The sequence below is a fragment of the Stegodyphus dumicola genome, chromosome 3 (assembly GCF_044657685.1).
Source record: "Stegodyphus dumicola isolate Sdum_Otavi_A_Nest chromosome 3, ASM4465768v1".
Taxonomy (NCBI): Eukaryota; Metazoa; Arthropoda; class Arachnida; order Araneae; family Eresidae; genus Stegodyphus; species Stegodyphus dumicola.
In genome coordinates, this window is record NC_140770.1 from 208,306,770 (window position 1) to 208,334,615 (window position 27,846).

General features: G+C 31.8%; 1 long non-coding RNA gene across 1 annotated transcript in view; it reads right to left on the reverse strand.

Moving 5' to 3' along the window:
* LOC118191300 (uncharacterized) overlaps positions 1-27,480 on the reverse strand; it is a 94,039-nt gene extending 66,559 nt beyond the window's left edge. Inside the window, exon 1 of the long non-coding RNA XR_015040050.1 lies at positions 27,334-27,480. This is a non-coding gene — a long non-coding RNA (uncharacterized LOC118191300). The remainder of the gene's footprint in view (positions 1-27,333) is intronic.
* Positions 27,481-27,846: the final 366 nt, after the last annotated feature.

Sequence of the window (27,846 nt, forward strand, 5' to 3'; positions counted from 1 at the left end):
TTTCACATGATATGTTACTTCAATTAACATGCATCATAACAGGGAAATAATGCTAGTATAAATAATTATGAAATATAAAGATCATATTATGATCATTTTATCCCCCAATGAAAATCTACTTCAAGTATTAATATGTAACATACAAATATCTAATGCTTTTAATGATTAGATGTTTTAAATTAGATAGTGATTAATTAATCAATTAATCAACTTTGGCTGTTTCGAAGGATTTAGTGTACTCTCAAAGAATAAAAATAGCAAATCTTATTTCGTTGAAAATTTAGTTTAGCGTCAGTTATCCCCTGCACGTAATAATTTAAATTTCCCACTAAAACGATCAAGCACATACCAGGCTTAAATTATTTTTGGAAATGTAATGACTTGAATATGTAATAATATTGTACTTTTGAATATGTAATGACTCTAAGAATCTTATTTTGAGCTAAGTTATCTCCCAGCAGCATACGGTATAAAACTGAAGTATTGTACTTTAAAATTCTTTTCACGTAATTGCCACGAATGAAATAAAAATGGAGACACTTTCCTGTAAGAAATGAAAAATACTCCTCATTCGATTTTATTATTCAGATTATAACGTTGCTTCGTGACTGGATTATGTAATGCAGCTTTCAAAAAGTGGGCTCTTTCTTGAATTCTTCTAATATATGTTGTACCATAGTTCACTATACCAGTTTTAAATATGAAAATAACTGCTATAAGCGATTTTACTGCTGTATCTTAAGAGATTTATTTGACATGATCGTAACTAAAGTGTAGGGTAATTTTACAGTTATTTTTTGACACTTTCGAAACATTTATATGGGGTACAGTTTATGATATGCGTATTATGTCTTAAGTTTACAGTTTATTAGTTTTCTGAACTAATAAACTATAAACTTCTTCTCAAGTTTATGAATTTCATATTTAGATAAAGTTTAAATTTAATGAAACGTATTCTTTTCACACACTAATTCTGTAAATTTTTGATTCAGAAAAGTTTATGAAATTGTATTGTTGGGTGCGTACGGGTTCGTAAAAGATTGAATGCAAACGGTTCGATGATAGGTTAATAAAATTTATTTTATTAACAGAAACACTTCAAAGTTCTGGAATTTTCCACAGAAATACTCATACAGGTGTTTATAGTATCGCAGAGTACAATTAGTAGTTACACTTCAAGCTACTAAAAACGTTAAACACAATGCAATGCAAAGGGCATCTAATGAGAAAGCTAATTCGATCTCACGCGAAATAAACAACTCTCAACAATAACAACTAAGATTAGATGCTCTCTCTCCGGCCTTATATAGTTTTCAAGCAACCGCCGAGATACTTCTAATACCTTCTGCTTCTCGAAATAACTGGAAAGCAATATGAGGGTAGAAGTACGGCTGCAGCTAACATAGTGGTCAACTACATTTATTCAATTTCAATACATATTGCGGTGATACAGGGACCGAACAAAATATCAGCAAATAGTTGCCAAGTTTGGTGTCTTTTGGACATTTTTGCTCTTTTGAATGGAAATGGAAATAATATAAACTCGGACTTCAAATAGCTAAAAGCCTTGAAATCTTTTGCGGCATCTTACTTGCGACAAATACGTAATTGTGATGTATTTGCAAGTCGCATGATGTCACCAGTTTTTGACGCTGCTTTATTACTTTCAATTTAGGCTATATTATCACTATTTCTTTTCTACATTTTAGTCATATGTGAAGCAGCTTTAAACCTTTGAAGGCGAAAACGCCCAAGACAACCCTTCATTCTAACGATCACGACTGCCCGAAATGGTCGAGACTGCGATGTTGTTTTCTTCTCTCCCCCTAAGGTATGCAGTAGCAGATGCAGTTCCCCCAAATGCGTTATATCAGTTTATTGCAGACAGCTTGTCCTAAAAGGCTAATGGAAGCTTCTTTCTTAGGAAGTAGAAAGGATGTCATTTGAAATCTTCATAACTCTTTGTGCGTTGATTGGACGGGTAGGGGAGTAAAAGGATGGGTGGGTAATGGACGGAATGGACATTTCAGTATTTTCAGAGTACAGATTGGTGAAGGCTTCGGATTTCTAAGGGTTAAATATCTAAAATATTTTAACATTCTGAATTTTTGGAAATAAATATTTTTCCTATTAATTTAATAATTTCAAGCGTAATTTTAATCAGCCTTCGATGCACTGAATGGACAGACACCTCTCAGTTTTCACTGCTTTCATTCCCAACAAGAGGCAATATATTGTATATCAAATGTGCTCTTTCAATTTACTGTACCATATTTCTTAAATTTAAAAGTAATTTTCTATTATTTAATTTTGTTGATTTTTTTGAAGATTTTTCTCCTACCTTGCCTGCCTTCCTAGTGTAATTGTAAAACACGCCCGGCTAGCAAACTGAAAGTCCGGAGTTCGAAACCTGGCAAGGGCACCACTAATTTTGCCTGCTTCGATAAATAATTAATTACTGGAGAACTTTCCTATGTAAATTACTTATTTTTATCAAGCATTTGTGAATGATATTTTTGCGTCAGTTAGATTTTTGGAGAAAAAATATGGTTTAAGTGTACATTTCGATGATTTCAAGTCATCAACTCAATCCTGAATTCTTAATCTGTGGTATCTAATTAATAGTTGAGTTAGTAAACCTAAAATTCCTTTACAAGTGTATCTTTCTCACAAATTAATCTAACCTCTGTATTTAGCCTTACCTACTCTAAACTGCCAAACGTAAGAGACATCTCTGCTTTCCTTATTATCTCTGAATAGTTGCTTTTTAGTTATGAAATAATCATAAGATTCTTTCGAATAAATTAAGGTATTTTCTCTTACTTCTTATTTAATCTGCTACCATTTCCTCATAAATCTGCAAAGCATTAAGTTATTCAATTCATAATGACTCATTATATGTACTTCTATCTCATTTGCAATTAGTTAAAATACTTCAGTGCGAAATAATAGAGAATTCATTCATATCACCTGAATAGGTACAGACGAGTACCTGTTCAAAAGACATGAAAGAATTATAAATCAATAGAAGTCTTGATTCCTTGATGGGCATGCATTCCGATTCATGTAATCATTTATTTATGATTGTTATTTATTGTTAGTACGATGCGTTATCATAGAAATGGTAGTTCGATAGTAGTAAACATGCTTGAATTATTTTCATACGTCAGGAAAATAATATTTCTTGATATTATTTCTGATCTTAACGATTTTACTGCAATATGTTTCAAATTATTCACAGCCGCTTCATTTACTGCATATATTTACAGACAGACGGCTTACATAAAGATTCACGAAGTTTGGAGAATTGTAACAAGCGCGCATAGAACAGACATCTCAATTTTGTATAGGAAACCGATTATATAGATTCCCAATAGTGCCTTTGCTTCGAAGAAGACGAAGATAAGCCAAACTACCATATCTGACAAGGCTGCCTCTGAAAAATAGTTTCCTTTCCAACTGGCTGTTAAAAGCATCGATTGCACATGAAGAAAAGCAACAGTTTGGCCCCAGTTCCGCTAAGGGTTTGCGTAATTCGATAAGAGAGCAGTGATTGGACGTGTGGATAGCAGGGAAAGGGATGGTTTTTCGGCGCAGAAAGATGAGAGGGTGCCAGAAAATGGCAGGAAAGAAACCGACCAGAAAGCAGATTAAAGAATCGTTGTGCAAGTCGTTGTCCGGCGAAGCGAAATTATTTGATGATTCTCGGTGAGGAATGGCTTAAAAGAAAAATGTTCAAATAATATTCAGAACATTGAATTTAACGAACAGTATTTGCTGTTTGAATTACTTTGTATTTCTGTAAATAATTCAGCACACCTTTTCGCATTCTTTTATTTCTATTACTACGATAAGCATTTTGGTACAGGCTTTATGCATTATATATTATATTATGTTAATATATAATATTTATTATATATTATATATTAACATTTTTAACAAAAGTGCTATTATGTATATATAGTTAACATTTTTAAAAGTGCTATTAAGAAAGACAAAAATGGTCTCGCATAAATAACTTTCTCTCTTTTTATGTGATACTAGCGAAAGTATCCGATGCCAGTTCAGTTAGATTGAGAGTAATGTATCTAACAACAGACAGAACGATACCGCTGTAATCCTTATCATCCCAAATTAAAATGAGGACCCGAGAAAGCGTCTATTGCTAACTTAAGTTACAATTTATAGTTGCATACCTTTTATCTTACAGATCAAAATGAGTGTATTTCTGTAGAAGTACGATGAAAAGTGAGTCGCAAACATCTCAGTCCGTTTTTCGTTGTAACATTATGAAATTAGACGAAAACACAGATGGCAGACGCATTGAATTCGCTCAAACGGCCTAAATGTTCATTTTCAAATTACGGACTTGCATAATCACAGGTTGAAGGAAGAAATGAACATATAGAAGAAAGAGTTTTTGCTACAAAACCAGAAACTAAACTACAAATTTCCATGATTTTGTGCATTATTATCGATTATTCGTGATGTAATAATGATATAAGATTGGATGAGTAGTACATTTTTATTATTACTGATTCCCGCACAGATTCCACGTGAAAAAGCCAATATGTTAACCAGAGTTACACTGCGGTGAGTATGCTGCCCAGCGACTGAGCGGTAAAATCGCTGAACACGGGTTGTTCAGTCCGGGGTTCGAATCCCGGCGAACGGACTGACTGCACTGCGTTTTCAGGATTTTCCCTGTGTAGTGTGCATATGAACCAGTTTGCCTTAGAAAGTCCTATATGAAGGCATCCTTCTCCTTAGGTTATTAGCTGTTATGCCGTAATCAAATAAACCAAGCGGCAGCGAATATGTCAATTAGGAATCTTATATTAGAAATGGCGAAGAGAAAAAATGAGTGTGGCGCAGACATATTCAGCTGATCAATTTTTACGTTTAACAGGGTGTTAAGTGTGGCCATGCATTTTTTATATTCACTATTATTTATTTTTTATATTCTCTGTTATTTATATTTAGGATGTAAATTGATAAAAATACCCAACATATGTAAAATTGTTATTGCTTGGAGTGGTGGGAAAAGTTGAAAACTTCCGGTTAATCTTTTTGCTTATCTGGTATGAATCTGTACAAAGTTTATATAAATTGCTAATACACAAAAATACTAACTTAGTATCAGAAAACACTGAAAGATATAAAACGTTTAATTTATTTGTGCTTTGTTTCGAAACTGTTGATGGCTACGACTAGCAAAGTAATTTAAAATGGATTCCAGGGTTTTAAGACTTTTATTTTGGAAAACGTGTAACACGCTATTTCGATTTATTCCCCACATTTCAATTTCTCCATTCTCATTTCCATATAATTCACACCCCAGTGAGGTTCAAGCATTCACATATTCGATTCGCTAGAGAATCGAGGCTTACTAATATTTAAGAAATGTTGGAATATTTTTGTTCACATAGTAATATTTTGACGGTATTACTTAAATCTTATTAGTAAGAAATTTTGAATGGCATCTTACAATCCTAATAAACATAGCGTGAAAGCATAATTTTATATATAATTTATATTTTATAAGGTATTTTCTTCCTCTTTGCGGCATGCCTTCGTAGTGGCACACTCAGCGCGTATCCGAGAGATCCAGGTTCGCGTTCCGGCGAGAGCATTGTGCATTTTTCATGTTCCTGCTTCAAAACAACCTAACGACTCCACAAATGGCGCCCGAACTAAAAGGTGGTGGACGATAATTCTTCAACACCAGGATTTGGCGACTGGGTCCTGTAATCCCCAAGTAGTACTTGAAAAGAGTGTTCTCCCACCTTCCAGCATGCCTTCGTGGTGTAACGGTGGGACATTCGGCGAATATTCGAGAGGTCCTGTTTCGAGTCCTACCTAATAGCTAATAGCACAACCTAATAGCTGTGCAGATATAGAGTTTTGCTCACTTTCTCAACTAGTTATGTAAACAGTGTATTGCTAGCTGGCATCACAATCTTTCCTGGGTCAGAACTTACGTACTATTGAATAATAGTCGCTGATTTAGATTATACTTGTAAATACTCACAGTAGATGCGGTTGGAAAATGTGTCGAATTTATATCTTGTTGCACTGAAACGTAAAATTCCTCGGATTTTGAAACTTTACAGACTTTTTAATTTCGTACAAAGAAGGTTCAGTGTACTTTATTTCATAACACTCAAAGGAAATAACTGTTTTCGGGTTGATTTTCTTACAAGCATTTGTTATGTCTATCCTGATACTTTGCTCAATATATTTATAAAACTATTCATTTTCGAATTATGAGCGAATTCATATAACAGGTCATTTTACGTTGTTTTAGATTAAAGTTTTCGATAATATAACTTTTTTAACTGTTCATGTCACTGACAGCTATCACAATATTTCGCATAAATCATTTTTTATTTAACTATTCCCAAGGAATTTTTATTTGTTTTAGCAGAAGTGTCTGAACTTTTCTCGTTGTTTGAAACACATTTCTACATTTCTTGTTAATTTGCTGTGAAACTGAATTTATTCGCGCCGGCTATCCAAATAAAAGTTATACTTACTCAAAATCGCCCTAATAAACGAAAAATTCCTAATATATTCGAACCGCGAATGAAATTAAATCAAGCAATTCTAGCGAAGAGTTTTTGGTAAACAAAGCTTCTGAATATATAAAAATCTAGATATATTACACATTTAAAACTCATTCTAAGTTTTCTAACTGCGTTTTCAGAATTTTGGTATTCAAAGCAGAAGAAAGGGTTCGAATTGTACTAGAATCGAAGTTGACATCTTGATGAATTGGCATGGCGTGTGTAGAAGGAGGAGAACTTTTCGAATGCTATCAACTGGTAACAAAACGCAGACGATCTATCAAGATCAAAGGATCAAGAGAGGTGGGTCTTCTGTCATCTTCTGATCGCATTTGAAAAAGAGATTGACTTTTGCCGTCGAATCTGAAGAATACATTTTAAAGTTTGAATAAATAGCTAAAAATACAACTTCTTGGAACTGAATTGTTTCCAGGCGAGTATTATCTAAACGAACGTTTCTCCGGAGCTTGGTACTGGTATCTTTTTGAGCTAATTATTAGTTAACATTCCAAAGATATTTTGTAATAGATTTGTGATTAGCGTACAGATAGACGATTCATTTTAATACTTTCTGTTTTGTGCATTAACTTGTACAATGTGGTTTAAATAGAAAAATATATTTTGGATTATTTATTTATTTTATGGCTACGTAGCTTTACTATCATTTCTCCCTTTCCGCTTTTCTGAAAGAATGCTAATTGTAGTTTGCGTGTATTTAAGTGAGGTAGAAAGAGATTATATTTAAGGGTAGGTTTTGGATTGTTTAGATAGACCGTGTTCCGCCTACTGAAGGTCACGTTCCTAGTTGAATTTCTACGACAGCATTCTGTCTTCGGCCTTGCTTTATTATGGCCAACAGCGCTTGTCACGCTGGCGTAAACTTGAGGCAACTTGCGTGGCAATTATTTCTTTGTAACCTTTGGCCTAATTACGACTTAGATTTAGTTTTAATTTGAAATTTCTTATCTTTGAATTATGCCGCAAGTGCTGGCTGGTTTTGTAAGCACAAGAATTATCTCTTGTTCAAATACATTAAGTTCTTAATAAAAGGATCTTTTATACCCTTCTTACGTCTCGGCTGTGATTAACCAGACTTAATGATAAGTCGCTTTAGTCTGTACAAGACTCTTAACTTAGTGGATGCTATCTAAGAAAATGAAACACTCAATAAACAACACAATTATGAAGTAATATCAAAAGGATTGAAATAAAGATATTATTCTTAGTATGATGTATCCTTTTTAAGTTTTAAATTATCATCCGAAATAGATTAAAGATGACTTTTAAAGATTTATTTTTATTTGTGGCAATGATACAATTGAAATAGACATACATAATGCTTAGAGAAAATTGTTTCTTATTAAACGAAGCTCTTGAAAGTTTTAAAACACAAACCTGAGAGATTTTGACTTATTCTGAACCGCGTTTTTAACCAGGAAAATAAACCAATCCATTCCTCCTACCTTTTATAATGTACATATTTCGGAAAAAATGGTAGCGAGCAAAACAAATTTTAGTTTATACTTTTCTTTCTATTCTGGTTTATAAACGTTATAAAATTCCTGTTCCTGCCTGTGTAATCATACCCTTTTGAACCAGGTTTATCTTTACATAATGTCTCCTTCTATACCTGAAAGAAAGTTTATAGCAGACGTCGAACTAGCAGTGGTAAATCATATACTCTCGGCCACATGGATTTAAATTCATGGAATATGTTGCATAAATCAGTGCCCAACGATGTCTTAGATCTAGATCACTGCATGACATTGAACCTTGTACAGTTGCATTTCAGTGTGGCTTTACGCTGTTGTCAAGTGACCAGATGGTGCACATGTTAACTCTGCAAATAACTCATAACTATGTTCAGGAGTATGAAATGGAGATTTAACCGATTTTTCTTGGGTTCACAAATTAATAATATTGTATTTTGTGGTAATCCAAGCTTGTTTCAGTATGAACTAGAGTCCGAAAATTTTTGCCTTTTGAAGTTCAGTCTCCCTTTTTGTTTTGTTTATTTTTTCTGCAATTTAAACTGTTAAATATTTCCTAATGATTACTGTGTGTTACAAACTGGCTGCACAGTATTTTAGATACACAATCACTTGACTTAAAATTCACTTATTTAGAAACCTGTTTTGCATACATTTTCAACACATTTTTGTTGCATTTTTGGTTCTAAATTTAGGAATTCCAGCATAAATCGCTAAAATTATTCCCGATAAAGGTATTAATTGGTTGAAAATTTCATTATTACATCGAGTATGATTTTGTGTAATGTCCAGATTCATAATCATTTGCTCGCTAACATCGCAGCCTCACTCGTTCACGCGAAGGAATCAATTTAAGATTACTGAGGCCTTTTCTTGATTAATCAGCAATGGATTTCAGATATCGAAGGTTTGTCAAGAAGCGAAACTGTGAGAATTGCAGTCTAGGAATATAGGTAAATTTCACTTTTTCTCCTTAAATTGGTTATAATAGTTAGAAACATGATAATAATCGAACTCGAATTGATATCTAACAATGTGAAGAGCTAGTTGACCAAAAGATGTGTGCGCATACAGGCTCTTTTATCGAATTATTTAGTTGTTACTAATATACAGATAACCCTCGACAGCTTTGCCGTAACTAAATAAGCCAAACCAAACTCTATTTCCGGAAATTAAAAGACTGTCGCTCCTGGAGATTATCGAAGGTTGGGTATAATTTTAATGAGTTCGAATTCGAATCCTGAGCAGATACGGATGTTAGTGAATGTAGTGTCGTAACGAATGCATGAGCTTAAACTCCGCTTATTCGAGGGTACAGAATGTGAGATATGAGATCTATTTCCATCAATTTTTTCTATCAAAATTGAAATAAAGTTGGACAGCGTCTTACTGTCCTCAAAGAGAAGCACAAGGTCTGCGGACTAAAGCTTAGTACAGTTATAATTATTGATAAAGCCGTTCTCAGAAGATCCTCACATGGGATGAGGGTCAATAATGAAAGACCATTCTGTAATTCTGTAGATTTAAAATTTTTTACCATACACAATTTTATTTTCTGAAATGCAATACTTAATAAAAGACATTAATAAAAAAGTTCAATCTTCCACCCTTTTTTTTTCTCATAGAAGAACATTTACTTTTGTGAAGTTATGCAGATGCGTATTTATAGAAGCAAAGTCAGCGTTAAAATTTATCTTCCAAAACTCTGTTATTTTCATAAGAATATTCTGACTCAACAAAAGCAACAATATTTAACTTATTAAAAGAATTCTAGAGCCATATCATGATTGCTGAAGGAAAGTTTTTTTAATTCACCTATTTTCTTTAGTTAATTATTCCACTTGATCAAAAGCAAAGAAACTTATTTTGGAACTTTCAAATACTAAAGTAAAAAAATGAATAGGGCAGTTTTTATTATTTTAAAATAAATTAATTCATTATTAAAATTTTTTCCCATCTTGATTTTAATACCTAAAGAATCCGCAACATGACAACTAATTTTCTAACTATGCACAAAAGCAAAAGATAAAAATTTCTCATTTTCTCCGTGTTTTATGTTTTCTTTTCTTTCATCAGTGCAACAAAAAACTTCTTCTATTATATTTATGCAAATTAAGGCACGGAATAATCACCTGAGGAAATGAAAATCCATGCAATTCATATTTGCGAATTACAAATTTACCCTTGAAAAAAGGGCATATTTAAAAAGTAGTTTTCATGACTAAAGAAGCAGGATTTTCTTCTTCATTACTGAATATAAACTTCCTTTGCTTTATGAACACTATAGAGGAAAAAAAAAATAAATATCGAGCCCATTTCAACGTATAAAACAGCATATTCAAATTTACTTTCTTTTAATTCAGATTCATCGAATATAGTGTTTTCTCTCTTGAAAGTTGTAACGTTTTTTTTATTCAAATCGACTTTATTCCATGGTATCTTCACATTCATTTATGCAGTGTATAACATAATAATCTTTGAACAATAAACTAATATCCTGAGTACATTTTTAACATAAAAGTATTAAAGAGTTAATTTATATTCATTTTGCTTCATAAGAACAATTTAAAGAGTATTTACTAAGGACCTCTTTTCTACATAATTCTTTTATTTTTCTTAAATGAACGATTAGTTTAAAATGCATTTGCTCTTGAACTGTTTTTAACAACAGCTTTTATGCGTAAAAATTGAATAACCTTACATAATTTTTTCACAGAGTTGAAATAATACATAAAATCAAGTTTATTCTCTTAAAATAAACACTACATAAATATAAATCAAAATAAAAGCATAAATTAAACTGATTACGTTACATTTCCCTGATTCTTACATCTGTTTAGTGAGAAAAATGTTAGAATAAGTTTTAAATAAGCTTTAATGCACTCTAATTTGCACATTCTATGTATAATAATCGGCAATCAGAGTATAGTGAACTTAAGAATTTTAATTTCATAGTTTTACTGCAGTTTGTTAAACACTATTTCTGGGAGACTTTTGTGTTTATGTCCATTTTTTAATTAGTTTTATTTTAATTTACTTTGCTCTTAAATTAATTTAACTGACACTCTTAATACAGCACTCAGATATATATTTAATCTTTTGTTTTTATTGTTTGTTATTTAATCTTTTTGTTTTGTTTGAACTTATTCAACGAGTTGAAACGTAAAGTCGCTTCGAGCCGTGCAAGGTGAGTTAATATACTGAACGAAAACTTAAGCTGCAGCTTTTCGCAATAATGAATAAGAAGTCGCAATAATTTCCGAGAACGACCAAGCAGAGTGGAGAGCTGTATTCTAGTGCTTTGTCGTAAAGCTGTCTCCACCGTGATAGCCTGATAACCTGAAGACTGTGTCGCTGATCGTGTCAGCGTGTTTATAGTGGTTCATCAACGACTGTAAACGTGTTTTGGAGCTGTCCTGACAATACTGGTAAATAAAGTGTGTTTCGATACTTCATCAAGTGCCGTCGTTATTCACTCCAAATCTACGAACCCCGTACGAACGTGATGGAAGAAAATAACGTAACAACTGGTTCCAGGAAGAGAAAAACGCAACAGTGTTAATTGCAAATAAAAAATATTATTTACTTTAAGAGGTGATGGTTGATCACTCTAAAATTAACAATTTCTCACACACACATTGTTACGAAGAATCTTTAATGACGACAAAGGAAGCAACTACAACCTACAGGAAAAGTCAGAAATACAACATAACGTTTGAAGTAAATGTAGGTGGTATTGCATAAAGGTAGTGTGGTATTGTTTAAATATGGTGTGGTATTGTTATTATTGAAAGACGAAATGGTGAATGTTTATATTAGATCTGAAATTTCATGTTTTCATTAATTCAAATAGCAGTCACGAGTCCGAGTTCATATATTACCAAATTACAGTTGCAACATGGACATTTGCGTTTACAACAAATCCTCATACTGCAACTGATTATTATAAAAAATGATCAAGCGTTCGTAAAACTGGAGTTTTATGACAGGATTTTAATGCAAGATATTCCCTACTGAATAAGCGAAAGCGGAAAAAGCAACTGATTACAAAGGGAAAATACAGCAAAGAAAATCTCCTAAAAGGGATTTCCAGCGGCATTGATGCAACAACATCAGTTAGGACTGAGAGCATTTGATGAGGCGAGCAGTTAGATGCAATGCAATGAGTGTCTTGGTATTGTTGCATATTGCATTTTAGTGTGAAGAACTAACTCTCCAACTAACTCCTTCATTTTCTAAGTGATTTTCCTATTACGTTTTCTTATACTTTTTTAGTTGCATTACTTCTTTTTTCATTCAGATTTGCTTGTTGTAACAGAAGCTGGAGCATCCTTGCATCTCCGCAGTAGAGCGGTGTTTGAGACAGCAGCGGTGTTTGAGACCAAAGGACTTACCCCTTGTAGAATAGCTTGGTATCTTAGAACATGTATCAATGCTAACCATTCAAAAAAGAATATAAACTTAACTCAGACTATCATAACTTTTTTAATATTGAATTTGTGATAACGAGGATAGTTTTGGAGTCTAAAAACTTAAGCATTAATTAAGAAAGAATTCTGGGTATCAAGGCGAAGATGAAGGCACAGAAAAGCAGTCGAGCCGTGACTTGGAGTGAGAACATGGTAAGTGACAAATTAGCAGTAGTCTGAATCTACATTAATGACATGAGAATTTTACATAATACATTCTGATAAATATAAAAATAAAAGAAAGGATACACGATGCAGGAAAACATTAAAAACATGGAGCATCCTTTTGGGAGAGTATCAGCATGGCAGATCAAACATGTAGCCAAATTTCGGACTCCTCTTTACGCTAACAGTTTAGCTTTTGAATTGTGTTTCATGGTTTCTGTTCTGTCGTTTAATAAGCATATTTTGGACAGGATTATGGGATTCTAGACCGTGAAGCCGAAAAACAAAATAACATCAGATAACAGATGTTCAGTCGAAATAAACTAAACATCTGACTTATGACAAACAAAAGTTTATGATCTTATTTGACGGATAGCAACTTCGGATAAATAAAATAATTCTCTTTAATTTATAAAAACTTAACTAATGCGAAGTTATTAAAATATTTAAGACATGTTTACAATGGATATCAAAGATCTCCATATATACATATTTATTCAACATACTGTGAAATAATAAAAAGCTCGCATCGAATAATTTCAAGTATAAAAATTCAAAATAAAATTTAAATCATTGACTTTTCGCTCCAGAAAATCATATTTGTAATGATTAAAATATTTGACACTATTTTATTTCCTACTCTTTCTCTTAAAAGAGGGCGGGAACATCCCGTCAAAAAAGTTGACATTTAATCGATAGCAATTTTTTCATATCTGGAGAAAAATATCGAATTTAATTCCTAAATCCTAATTTAATAATTATGCATATGGGCAGGTTCAAGTGATTGATAAAAGTTCTTTGAAGGATGTATTTTGCTTCAATAATTTTTAAAAAATTTCAGAAATACTTACTTCAAAGATAAAGTTGAAAATTCATCATTATTCAAATTCTACATTTCATTATATTGTCAGTTTCTAAGTAAAATTATGTAGTACCTGATACGGCAATAATAGTTCTTAATTAAAATGTCATGTAGACTCATTTTACTTACATATTACATATTTGAGTATTTTTAGATTATTAATGTATATATATCATAAAATCATAATCAATGATCTCTAAAAGTACGTATATCATTCGAAAGTGAAATTTGAATTTTTAATGGCATTACAATATTTCTTTTCTTTTAATAAAGCTAAGGTAAAATTTAATTTGAAAAATATAATAAAAACGAGAACGAAGCATATGAAAAATTTTATCAGTCAACAAGACTTAATTAACTGGAATGTTGGCCGTTGATCTAGTTTAAATGTAGTTAGCTTTGAGAAGTTTCAGAAAACAAATTGCGTGATGATGCTATGTAATGAAATGAATAATTTATTAGCGCAGCTAAAAACATTTTTTCATTTACATTATTTTACATTATTGTAAATATTTGGTCTGAACTCGTATTTGCTGCGTGTATGTATTAGCGGGAATGAAGTATTGCAGTAATTAAATGACATGCCTAGTAATTTTTATATTGACGTCAATACTGTAATAATGATTAATTATCATCCTTTTTCATTTACATTATTTTATATTATTGTAAACATTTTGTCTGAATCGTATTTGCTGCGCATATTTATTAGCGGAAATTAAGTATTGCAGTAATTAATTGACATGTCTAGCAATTTTTATATTGACGTTATTCGTGTAATAATGATTAATTATTATCCTTTCGGGTAATAATTATTATCTTGATACAAAAAGAAAGGAGAACGAGTAGTCGTTGAAGAGTAGAGGAAGGGGAGATTAAGCACGTCGTTATATTCTTCTACTAGAAAGTGTAATAAAAGAGCGCACATGCTACTGACATTTAATCTCTTTCTTTATCAGTTACTTTAATTTACCATCATCCCCAGAAAGTATTTTGAATATTTTCTTTTTGTTTTAGAATATTATTTTCTATTAACATTACCTGTTCTTCATTTTAATACGCTATTTTGTTGTGTTGGCTCAAAAGTAGTATAAAAAACGATTTTAGTAACGCTTATTATTATTATTGGCGATTATTTTTATAGCTTAACATTAGGTCTTTCTTTACCGGCTGAAATAGCAAAAGAAATTTGAAGAGTTTGATGGTTATTCTCATAATAACAGTGTATATTGCGCTCATTGAAACAACCTGTGCGAACATTAAATTGATGTCTTTTTTTGAGTCTAGCAAAACATGTTAGCAGCTGCTGCGAAAAGTAATTTTCTTTCATTTTTTAAATTTTCGTATTTTTTATCTAAGTTACACACATATGGCAACTTTCCAAAAATCTCCATAATAGAATTTTACGTTCCTTAAAACGTTTTTCGTCTTACGTCAGGATTTACTTAACTTTAAATAATCTATTTTAAATCGAAGCCAAATATTGCAATAGCGATCAATTTTTTGTTTCTAGTTCTAGTTTGGGATTCTTACGGAATTCTAGATTATGATGCGCGATTAACAATGGAATATTAAAAATCCAGTGTTAACCATCAGAAGATGTCTAATTGGAAGTGCAGTATATTTTCACTTAATTCGTTAAGCACAGTAGTCATTTTAAATCTGATTTCGAAAAATTAGCCCGAAAGTTTTCGAACTTGGAATTCTTAGTAGTTTTTTTCCCTCCTATAATACTATTACTGTTATAAGATTAAGAGGAAGACATCTCGAGGCGGCCATAATGAAGACATAAAGCAGGACGAACACATTTCGTTTACAAAAACTACACTTACAACAATAAAAGTTATCAGCTTGTTGCTACATCTTTCGAGTAACTTATCCAACTGAATTTTGACATCCGATCACGTGACCCACAGCAAGAGCTAAAGTGCTGTTGGTATGTCAAAATTATTTATTATGATTCGCGTGACTCAGAGCTGTTGAAAACTGTCTGTTCCAATTTTCCCCTCAAGCTGCATAGGGCTTCATTACATGCAGCTTGCTTGTCTTGGTGGCTGCTGGGTATAGCATGTCCATCAAGTTTTGAGTTTATTGATTGTTTCCTAGGAGACACTAGTCGTCATGAATGGTCATGGATTTTCTTTGCTCCTCGGACTGGTAGCAGAGGAGAAGTGCAGTGGCCTTCATATAGTTGTCAGTAGCAGCGATCATACAGAAAGTTGGAGATCTCTAAGATAAGAGATATAAGGGCCATATCGTCTGAACATGAATTTAGAAATTTATTTCTTATTAGCATTACTACGAAAGTGAACTATAACCCTTTCACCTTGTCGCCTTGTTTGAAAAGGGGATCCTTTTTTAAATTTCGTATCTGCATAGTACTTATAACTATCCCATCTTACCTCTATTCAAGCTATTCGGTCTTGCCTTTCCTGCATTCGATCCTCTATACCAGTGCTACGCAACCTTTTCTCACCTGCGGCGCACAAAAAAATCTTTCTGGAATTTCGTGGCACACCAAAGAGTTCCGAGTTATCAAGGAAGTGCCGAAAAAATTCAAATGCTGACACACTTACAATCACACACACAACCACACAACAGTGAAATATATAAAAACATTTAAAATAGACATTATTAAGGAAAAAAATTGTCATTGTGTATTAAATACATGATAAAAAATTATTGCAAAATGTCAAATACATGTATTTGATTGCGGCACACCTATATCCTACACATAGGAAACCCTACACATCCTACACATAAAAGGAATATTAAGTAAAATTACGTGTTAATGAAAATATATGAAGGCGGAACGTGAAATGAAGGGCTACGGTTTCACAATAGTATTCACAACTTAGCCTTTTAAAAAATACTAGAACAGTTTTATGATACAACTTATTCTCTATATCAAATTCGACAGCCAAAAGTGAATAGCTGGCCCTGAAATAAAGATGCATATAATCGAAAATTTGTTCGTATGGTGGAGGAAAAAAGGATGGTAGGATTCTTCTATAATATGCGATGTTTGGCGAGTTATGCCGAGAAACTGGGGAATTCCTTTTAGCTTAGATTTCGAATAGAGACACAACCGCTCTCATGCCCAAAATATTCCGTCGATTTCAGACTATTGACAATGATACAAAGGCATGTCTACAAGATGAGAAAAAGTTGCTCAGCTTCACAATAAAACTTCCCTCGCAGACTTGTTGCTTGACATCAATTTCGTCTATACAGGGCCATTTTGTTTCTAAGTTGTTCTGAGCTACTAAGTTAATCACGAAAGTCGAAGCAGATGACGTGATTTGTATCCAATAGGAAACCTCCATAGGTCACACAACGAATATAACAATTTGTAGAGTTTTCAATACCTTTATTTCTCTTCTAGGGAATTCATTTTAAAAATAAGTTGTAATAATAATAATAATAATAATAGTAACAACAAACAGGAGACTTAATAGCAGACACAAAGTAACATTGATTAAATATGCCAATAAAATTGCAATATATCAAAAATAAAGAAAAGTTATAAATTAAGAAATTTAAATCAATGGAGCGGGAAAGGAACACAGTTAATTATAAAATAATGTATATATATATATATAAATGTCATTTACATAAAACATAAATCAATTATTTCATGTATAGCATAAACTATAACATACATCAAAGATTGCTGATAATTAGACATAACAAGGCATACATTTTAAGTACATGAAAGCGAAAAAAGAAATTTTATCACTTTATAAATAGGATAAAAGTCCAATTCCTATGTTTATATAATTAATAAAAAATATAATGTAAATAATTAGTTAACTGAAATGAAAATTATTATATAATAGGTATAATAATAAAACAGCAAAATTACGTTACATGCAAAAACTTTTAATAACTATTATAATGACATAATTCTCTTAATTACAGAAACCTATTCGAGCAATAAAATGTTTGTTCAATGAAAAAATGAGAAAATAACTCAGTTGAATTCGAAACCATAACCTGAAAATCCAAGCAAAATTTAGCACTTTAGTAAATACGCCAAGCGACCGAACTACCAAGAGCTAATACAATGGCTGGAAAATGACTAACAATAGGAAATCGGAAATATGCTCAAATGCAAACGGACGTTAAATTAGGCCTATCTTGTTTCTCAGACTTCTCAAAGCATATGAATATTACAGGAAAGACTACTGTGGTAGATTTAGTTAATGCTGACAAATGAAATAAAACAAAGTACAAATAACAAACCACTTTTGTAAAGATGAAAAAAATACTACTCGATCATTTATAAAGCTATATATTGGAAATTATGATACGAAATAAATGTCGCATCACAAATTAAGTTTATTAAAATACTAACAAGAACTCCGAATAATAATAATTCCGGCATTGGTAAGCGCTGATTTAGTAGCCGCCATTGCTTTTCGGACATATGATTTCCACAAGCAATTTCATTGGCAGTCGCCAAATAATTCTCCAGCAACACTGTATCTCGTCATGGTCAATGATACTAATTCTGGTGCAGCCGCCGAAGACATATACACCGGCGATATATTTGCTTGTCTACACAGACTGGTCCTCAGGCGCGCAAATGTTGAGACACTTATTCGGATATATGCATCCTCATGTAGATTGGGCTTTAGACAGAGGAACTGGAGAAAGCAAGTTAGAGTGTTTACTGAAACAAAAATTTCATTTTGTTGATCTAACACCAACTGCGTGTACACAGAATATTAAAAGAATATTTCGCTCCGTAAGTGGTGAAATAAGAATTAACGAGGCGTGGTTTTATCATAATCATGAGTCTTATCTTGTGGAGTTTATGAGGCAAAAGTTCTTGGACGAGAAAGGCTTTTAAAGGTCTATGAGCAACCATGGAAATGTAGCAGCCACAAAGTATATGTGGGAAGTAAACATGAATTGGATGATAATCGTGGCGCCAACTTTGTTTTAAAAAACGAAGCCGTTGTTATAAGGAAATAATCCGCTCTTTATCATTATTATAGTGTCGGCAAATAATTGTCTATATGTATGCTTTGAGAACACTTTAAGAAAACACTCCTTTTGTATTCAGCATTATTCCTCGCTACAACTTCCTCATAGAGATCTCTTTAACGACTAGAACTAATGAGAAAGAAGTTTATACTTTTCTAAATTAAATAAAATAATTTATATAAGTCATTATCAATAATTAGCTCAAGAAGGAAAACAGAGATAAGGCGAAGTCTCCTTAAAACGCAAGAAATATTTCACATAAACAAAATAACTCGCAATGTCTATAGCTCAATTAAACTCACGCAGTTTTTACTTGAATCGCTGAAATAACTAATTCCCGCAGCTCCAACGCAGCCGTATTTATAGGGTTACTTAGCAGTTCTGGAAACTGCGCAAAAAATTGCTCTTAAAACTTTGTAAAACGACTGCCAAAAATACAAGTAATAACTGTTTTATGACGAATAATTTTGAATATTAGTGTCTCGTATGCGCATCATTTGTTCTGGACAGTTGTAAAATAAAGTATGTTATCAAAAAGGCAATTTGTTTCACATTTTCGAACATAATGAGGAACAAAAATTGAACAGAACAAAAAGGTAAAATTTTCTTTAATCATGCTTCCTTTATTGCCAATCTTAAAACGAAAGCGAACTTATTACCAGTAATAAATATGTAATATATATCTTACTTAACTTGAAAAGTTCCTTAGCTCGGCCTAATTTCTAACCTGAATTTACAAATTTGTCGTATGCAATTTGAGACAGAAAAATGGCATTATCAATTTCTGAATTAAGAAATAAGGTAGAAACACAACTATCATTACTTGAATTCTAATACTTGTTGAATTAATTTTAAGATATTTTCGTTCTGTTGAGTACTCATAGCCATAAAATATAGTTTTCTTCCATATTTTAATCTTTCTGCGTGTATTGGAAATATTATCTAAACTCTCTCATAAGTAATGTAACTACAGCTCTTCACAAAATCTCCTCTCAGAAATTTTGCTAGATATTGATCTGAAGAGTTTCAGTTATTGTTTTTATTTATTTGTTTCAATTATTGTTTTTATTTATTTTTGAAGAACTAATACGAAAAGGATCTCTTGATGATTCATGATGTTTTAATCCCTGGTTAGAGCTTTTGTAGTTGTTGTAATCCTTTATCAATATTTTTTAATATGTGTGACAAAAGCTTGTAAATAAAGCGATAACAGATCTCTTGTTGGTTTCAGAGGAAAATTAATGATACGCGTATTTTTTTCTGCGGCTGAGCTTCAGGCAATAAAAACGTGTTCTGAAATGTTTCTCTTTAGAAGTAAGGATTGAATCGATATGGTCAACTTTAAGAGATATCATATCTCTTATATGGCATGGTTTACGACTAATAACTTTTTGTTTTATCCGATAGGTGTAAAAAATAATATCTTTTGGAAAATCAGAATCGTTTCTCATTTCCTTTTTTATTTTTTTTATCTATTTTCTTTTTCCTTCACTTTTTTCCTTCGTTACTCGTTTTCACTTCATTTTCTTTACGGTTTAATTTCTTTTTCTTCTATTCGTTTTCTGTATCTTCTTCCGCAGTTTCTTACTGTTAGACCACTTTTTCTCTTCTTTTCCCTTTCATTTGCATTTATCATCCCATTCTAATAATGATATGGAAAGGCAAAAAGTAATTCTGACAGAAAATGGACATGTTCATGTGGGAAAATAACAAAGTGTTAAAGATTTATTATCTCTAAATCTTACTAGAAGACAAATAATATCTTCATTTCTCATAAGAAGTTGTAATTTGGAAAGCAGGAATAAAGAGAAAGAGGAGCCTTCTACAATATTTCTAATTTTGAACTGGAGAATTATTGAAGTCGAATTAATGAGAAGTTGATTTTAAACATCCTTCTTCATTATTATTAAACAAACATGTTGTGGCATCATTGCTTCATCCATTATTATCACTATTTCAAACGTCAAACGAAATGGTATTGTCGCTATAATCATGATTCTTTTAGATCTTAGAAGAAGAAGGAGATACTTCAGTCTTTTTGACCTTGATATTCTGCTTTAAAAATGATATCATAAAAAGTGGTGAGTATAATTAACTTAAGAAGCTAAACTTAATTGATTACGTTTTTTACCAAAATTCTATGAAACAATCGGTACACAGAGAGCCTAGATCTGTATCGAAAATCATGATAGTGATTAAATTACACTGTTATCGAAATGTAAATAAATTTCAAAAGAATAATTTAATAAACATTTTACGAACTTATCAAAATCTGCTTAAAATATCTGCATCAAAAAAAGAATTAACTATGACTCACATGATATGTGTATCGTGCGCAATAAAAGAACTGACCCTTATATAAATGTTAGTTGCAGCGTTTTCAGTCAGGTGATGTATATTATTAGACACACAGTTATTTACAAAAACTGGTAGTTATCTTTCCATACACAGGTGAAACTCATAGAAGCATATTTAACTGCCTTTGGTTAAATGATAATTTTTAGGGTTCCCTTTAAATAAACTGCGAAGTTTTATTTCACATTAATTTATTAATAAGCGTTGTATTTATTTAAAAAAATTCTTAGATTCTTAGTTAACATATATCCCATTAAAATAGATTCCAGACATAAGGAGATTTTTTTTCTGTTATTTTCCAATACAGGTGAATGGAAAACAACTATAATTATTAAAAAATAATTATTGTATTATTTTTTAATAATTGTTGTAATGATTTTCTCTCCTATTATTCAAAGAAATGTTTCCTACCTTCAAAATCATAGTTTATTTGTTCTTAATTAGTTCTTAATGCCCACGAAATTCTTATTCTAGCTTAAAACAAAAATGTCTTCTGAATATGCGTTGAGAAAATCGTCATCATCTAAAAAGTATGGCAACCCCTATAGTCTCCAATCCTTCTTATATATAAAATATTTCACAGAAGACGAAATCAATTCTTTGTTTCTCTATCCTTATTTCATTATTCTTTGTATAGATTTCAGTCATTCTAACTCATTTTAGAAATGCACTTACAAGTAAAATGTCTTCTTTTTATGTCACGCAAAGACTGTATTTCTGAAATATTTACATAAACATTCTATAAACTTTTGAATAATGAATAAAGGAACTTAGATGTAATTTAGTTAAGGAGTAATATTCAAAACAAGAAAATCACCCTTTTTTCCTTTTTAGTATGTTCCAAATTACTGTTGTGTCGTTTCAAAAACCTAGCACTTGCAACTTAACGACTGTCGTGAACGGTTGTCGATTATTTGGCCATTTTGTCACCAGTAACGTTGTTCTATGTTCACCACAGGACAAAATTACATCCGTGAGGTAAGAAAATTTCCGCCTCAGTTTTGGACGGAGAACACCCCCCTGGGACTATTCCGAAGGTCTCCCACCCTTTCCCCTACTACCAATCCTCTCAAGAGAACCTTTGGTTCCTCAGTGTTTGCCCCCATGTCGCATAGACACGATACGCAAAGCAAACAAGCCTTCTCTGGGATTCAAACCCGGGATCGCAATAATCAGAGAGACAGCAACACTAATCACTACACCCGTCAAAATGTCATATTCCAAATTATGTCATATTCCATGAATGTCATATTCCATGAATGTAAATATTTTAGATTTCGAAATAACTCAAATCATGCATCTAAGACAAATGATGTATAATTAGTTGAATTTGTTTGTATTTAAATTTTCTATTTGTTTATTTTGATATGCGCTATAAAATCATGCAGTAACATAACAATAAACGACTTTCAGAATCGCTAACACAGTTAGAAAAACTTAATTAGTATTTTCTAATGTATCCAGACTAGTTATTTTAGTTCTATGCTTACGAGAGAGAAAAACGCAACGCGGTTTTTTAAAAAATTAATTTTTCGAGCTGGCATTCTTGCTTCTCTTTGATGACCAGGCATGGTTTTCATAGCGGAATACGTATATGTAAGACGTCATAATTTAGATTTAACAACTTTTTGTCAATATTAATAAAAGAATTAACGTTGCAATAGCATACCGTTTCAATTATCTCAATCTGAAACAAAAAGGTTGCCAACAGCAGCTAGTTGTTTAAAATGCTGACAATGATGAAAAATTTTCGACGTCGCATGAAGTCGTGCGCTTTCTTCAACATCAGAACATGATCTTATATCGTAATACTATATGTAATGTTTGGCAGTGATATTTTTATTACATATTTTGTAAGATTTACAAATTTTTTATCAACAAACTCTACGATTTAAAAGTGAGCAGTGGCAATACTTTTGAAAATAAAGCAGAATTTTATCTCCAGCGCGGGAGAATGTTGCCGCTCGAAACAATGAGGGCCAAAATTAACGTTTTCAGAGCTTTTAATTAATATTTCAACTGATTAAAGTCATACGAAGATGAGAATGGTCCAAATGGCTTCCCACAAATTTTTGGAATCTGGGGGGGGGGGGTAACTCTCTCGAAACTCAACTTCCCGCTGTTCCGGAGAAGATAATACCACAAACAAACAAACAGACGTAAAAGTATTTTAATAATATAGACACCGTATTGGGGAATCTGCTAAAGAACTTCCTTTTGGAATTCTTAAAAAAAAAAAAACTTAGAAGTGTGTTATTAACATGTGTGTTATTAACAACATTAAGTTAATAAAAATAAAAGTTAATCCCTAAAAAAGATGTAGCAAACTCAATCTATAGAAATGACTTAGTTTATACTCAGTTTTCTTAAATACGTTTATGGAACAACACTTTAAAATATTAAAATTAAAATCTTATATGTAAGAGGGGGAAAACCGCCCAAAAGTTATGTATCATATATTTTGCATAGCAATTTGAAAACTACTTACTCTTCATAGACTAAAATCTACTTCCATAACTGTTTCCTTTACTTTTAAAATGCTTTGAGTACCGTTTTACTATGCTTGCACTTCTCTGCCAATAGCTTTTGCCACCAATGTCTTGAATAACTTTTAATTTTGTTTCCGAATTTATAACTTCTAATTTTTGTTTTGAGGTAGATTAATGTAATCATTTATATTTATAAAGTTTACCCTAAATATATATCAACTGAAATTAACAAAGACGATTTATTAAAATGATCTTAGGAAACACTTTAAAAATATAATGAATGTTTAGAGGAGGAAGTTCCGAACTGGGGGCCACGAAGCAATTTTTTACGGCACGTGAATACATTTCCCGTAAATTACATAGCATTATTATGATAAGAATTTAAGAATTAAGAAAGATGTCCGATTTTAATGATTGGAGTCTGATTTTACATTATTTTCATTATCATTAAAAAGAAACATGAATAATGCCACAGAAGATCTACAAATATAGCTAATCAGGTTTCCTTGTGATATAAATCTTATTCAAAGATACATACTTGGTTAAATTTCTTTCCAAATAGATAAAATAAATACCCTCAACTACGAAATTTTGCAGTAAGAATAACTGTTTTGTTTGGAAGCTGATTTATATATGAATAATTTTTCCGCAGTTGAAAATTAATGAAGTGTAAATAAAGAGCGGTTGACTAGATAATTCTATGAGCATCTATAATTCAAAATGAAGATAGTTACTATTAATTTTCTACTAGGTTACAAACTTAATCAAAATCGAAACTTCATGAGGTGTTGCAGATGAAAGTTATAGTCAGAAATAAAAATGTTTATAATTATTTATATACAAAAATGTGGATTTTTTCGGCATGCGTCAAAAAAATTAATTAAATGAGAGAAAGAAATTAAGTTGTCAGTATTTATTTTCAAGTTGTATCACAATTAGAAAGTTTTCGTATTTTGTTCAATTTAAGTTAAAAGTAAGTTTTTTAGTGGTTTATTCAACAAACTTAAGAATTATTTTAAATAGTAAAAATATAATAAATAATTATTATAATAAATAATGAATCAAATAACTATTGTAATAGACAATTATTTGAAAAGGTAAGTTATTTAATGGTCCATTCAACTAATTATGGCTGTCTGTAAATGTGATATTTAATTGTCTTAAGTTACAAAATGTAACCAACAGAAGTTTCTTCACATTCCTATTTTTAGAGAGAAAATAGATTTGAATTAAATTTTTTTCTTAATATTTCGAAAATAAAATTTTAAATTTGAGTTAAAATAATTTTAAATAAACCTTTTTAATTTTTCTTTCCAAATATTTGGTTCGTCAGCTGTTTTCAGATCTTGCGTTTGAGCCCGCTGATCTAGAGTTCATGCGCTATAAACAAATCCTTAATCTTATGCTGAAAAGAAGGATAAAATTTTTTGTTTCAGAAATGCACAAAAACGTTCCCTCAAAAACACAAATAGTTTTTCTTTGTTGGCTTGTTACGAGGCTAATTTCTTAATCTACACTTAGAATTCACGTTAATAATGAAATTAACATGTTTTGGTGATCGCGAATGAATGTATTTAATGATGTTTGTGGGATACAGAAAAGTATTCTTGAAAAGGTATATTTTAATCAGCAAAACTGATGTTTATATTTGCCGAACTGCTGGTAAATTTGAGAGGTGTCGTTCTTCCTGAGTCTTTTTCATGGTAAAATTTACTGTAATAAAAATCTTTGACATATTTTTTTCTTCTGGACTTAAACGACCGAAGGTGAAAAACAATAGTTTATAATTAGAAGCATTTTTGTTCTAATTAGGAAGAGCTCCCCGCTCTGTTGCTATCTGATAATCATTTCACACCAGTATTACCTTTATTTTATAAAATCATCATTTCAAAGAATTGCAAAACATTTGGATTCTAGCAAATAAATAAACGCATGGAATAAAATGTCATAATCAAGACTACGTTGTTTAGATGTTGATTTCCTGTCAAACTTTCTAAAAACCGAAATAGGTAGTATAGATACAGTCTCCTAAATGTATACACTTTTTGAATGATGAAAAAAAAATCAATATTTACTAGCTCATGGTTTATTTTCATAAGTTCAAAACTTCATAGAAATTCATAGTATTATCAGTGTTTGTTTTAAATGTATCCTTATCTCTCCAAACATTACTTCGTAGAAACGGTTATCTTCGGCACATCTTGTCATATACCACTTTGCAAAACTGCATGCTTCGACATGGATTATCTTCACTGAGGCATAACTATTCTTGTTGTATCAATGACAACGTTTCACAATCTGATGGACACATGAGTTTGAAGTTCCTATCCCTTGATCTGCTTTTTTACCTCGTAAATTTTTTTCAGTTTTCGTAATACGTTTTAATCAATTTCTCTTGCCGTGTTGAATCCGTTTATTTCTTCCATCTTCCAAGAGCATTTCTACAGACGTTCTGAACTGTTTCAATTTAGTACTGTTTCGACTGATGGTAAAACGCATAGCTGAATCTCTTTTGGACTCTATTCTAAGCTATCTAGGCACTTCAATAGGATCTTTAGGCTTCCAGTAGTACTTTAAGATAAATTTTTCTTCTTTCAAAGCAGTTTAATTATCTCAAATTAGTTAAACTTGAAAGCATAGAAGGATAGGAACTTGAAAGGATAGGAACCGTCATACCAGTTGTTAAATTGTTAATACACGCTCCTATCCAAATTTATTTTTACATAACGAAAACTAATGACATTCCATGAAATATCCAATCAATATTACTCATTTTTGCTGAAAATCTGAGAAAAACAAACTTAATTACCATTATCTAATAGAAAATGAACAGACGTCTTCTGGTATGCAAATCAAGGTGTTACGTTAGCTGACTACCAATCAAGCACTTTTGCAAAATGAATATCTGAGTAAATTTCTGCAATACAGCATTTGATTTCAGTGTGTAAACACTCAAAATGGTTTGTATGGCTCCGAAGTATTATTTGGAAAAGTGCGTGAAGTAGCCACACAAAAGGCCGTTTAGAAGAATAGATAATTATGGAAACAATGAAATAGATGTGTGGATATTTCAGGACAGAACAGTCTACGGAGTGGAAGCAATTTCAATACTCTGGAACTGCTACAAAAAGACTGCTAAGTTTGTAAACAAACAAAAACTGCTTCCCAAGATCGACATTTGGCAAGGTATTTTCTCCATTCTTTCCGATTGCCTTCGTGGTGTAATTAGAACATTACTCAAGCGTATTCGAGAGATCAGGGTTCGAGTCCCGGCGAGGGCATTGCACATTTTTCACGTCTCCTGCTTCAAAATAACCTAATGTCTCTACGAACTAATGGGTGGTAGACGATAATTCGTTACCATCAGAAACTGACCATTGGGTCCGTCCATTCCCAATCGCCCTTTAAAAGGAGGAATATATAATGTATTTTCTTCCTTCTTTCCACATGTTTTCGTGGCGTTATTGGAAGCATACTCGTAGCGTATTCGAGAGGTCCAGGTTTCGAGTCCCGGCGAGGGCCCTAGCAGTGGTTTTTTTCATATCTCCTGTTCAGAATAACCCAATAACTCTACGAAGTTTTATATATTTTCCTTGAATGGTAACACAAAATAATCACTGGACGATATTTTTGCTTTTTATCCCTTTTTTTCACTTTATTTTTATTATCTAACGGCCTTTATGATATAAATTGTTGGGACCTTGGGATGTTCTACATAAATTGTGAAAGGTATTTAGATTTCTCGTAAAAGAGAAATGGCACAACACGAACTTTTCTAAAGCGAGGGATAGCTATTTTGCTATAATTTTAAGAGTCACTGTACCAAAACGTTAGTATTTAGAGATAAATATTTTAATTATTTTTCTGCACTACTGTCGAAGTAATTCTGAATAAAGAGAATATTAAGATTTTCTTAATCGGATAGGAAAAGATAAAATGTTAACTTACCCACATATAGTACCAAAAAAGGAAACGCAATATCTTCAACTATGAAACACGTATTTATTCGGAACATTAATGTTGTAGTAGAAATTTAAGTACATATTTGGTCACAAGAAACTTAGAAACCAACAGTCATATAATGACATCCGTGAGTTCGTCGTAGAAGAACAGAACATCGAAGGAAATGGAATCTTGAAACATCGCCAAAGTCCCTAATTAAATTTCTACGTCATGCCTGTAGAATCATGGACCTTATAAAAGATAGACTAACCCAGTAGGCGGGGCGCACGCCACCGACATGTCGGCAAGAAAGAGTAGGGACGATCTGGTTTACGTTAACACTGAAACCTATGGCGTTTGTATAAACTAACTCTTTTTAATTATTAAATGTGATACGTTGTATAGTGACGAAATTATGAAAGTCACAGTTTTTTTTCAAATAAGATTTAATCTCATTAAAGCACTTTTTACTGAACTTCGCTCATTTTTTTCACGCGTAACTTTTCTAAAAACATTTTT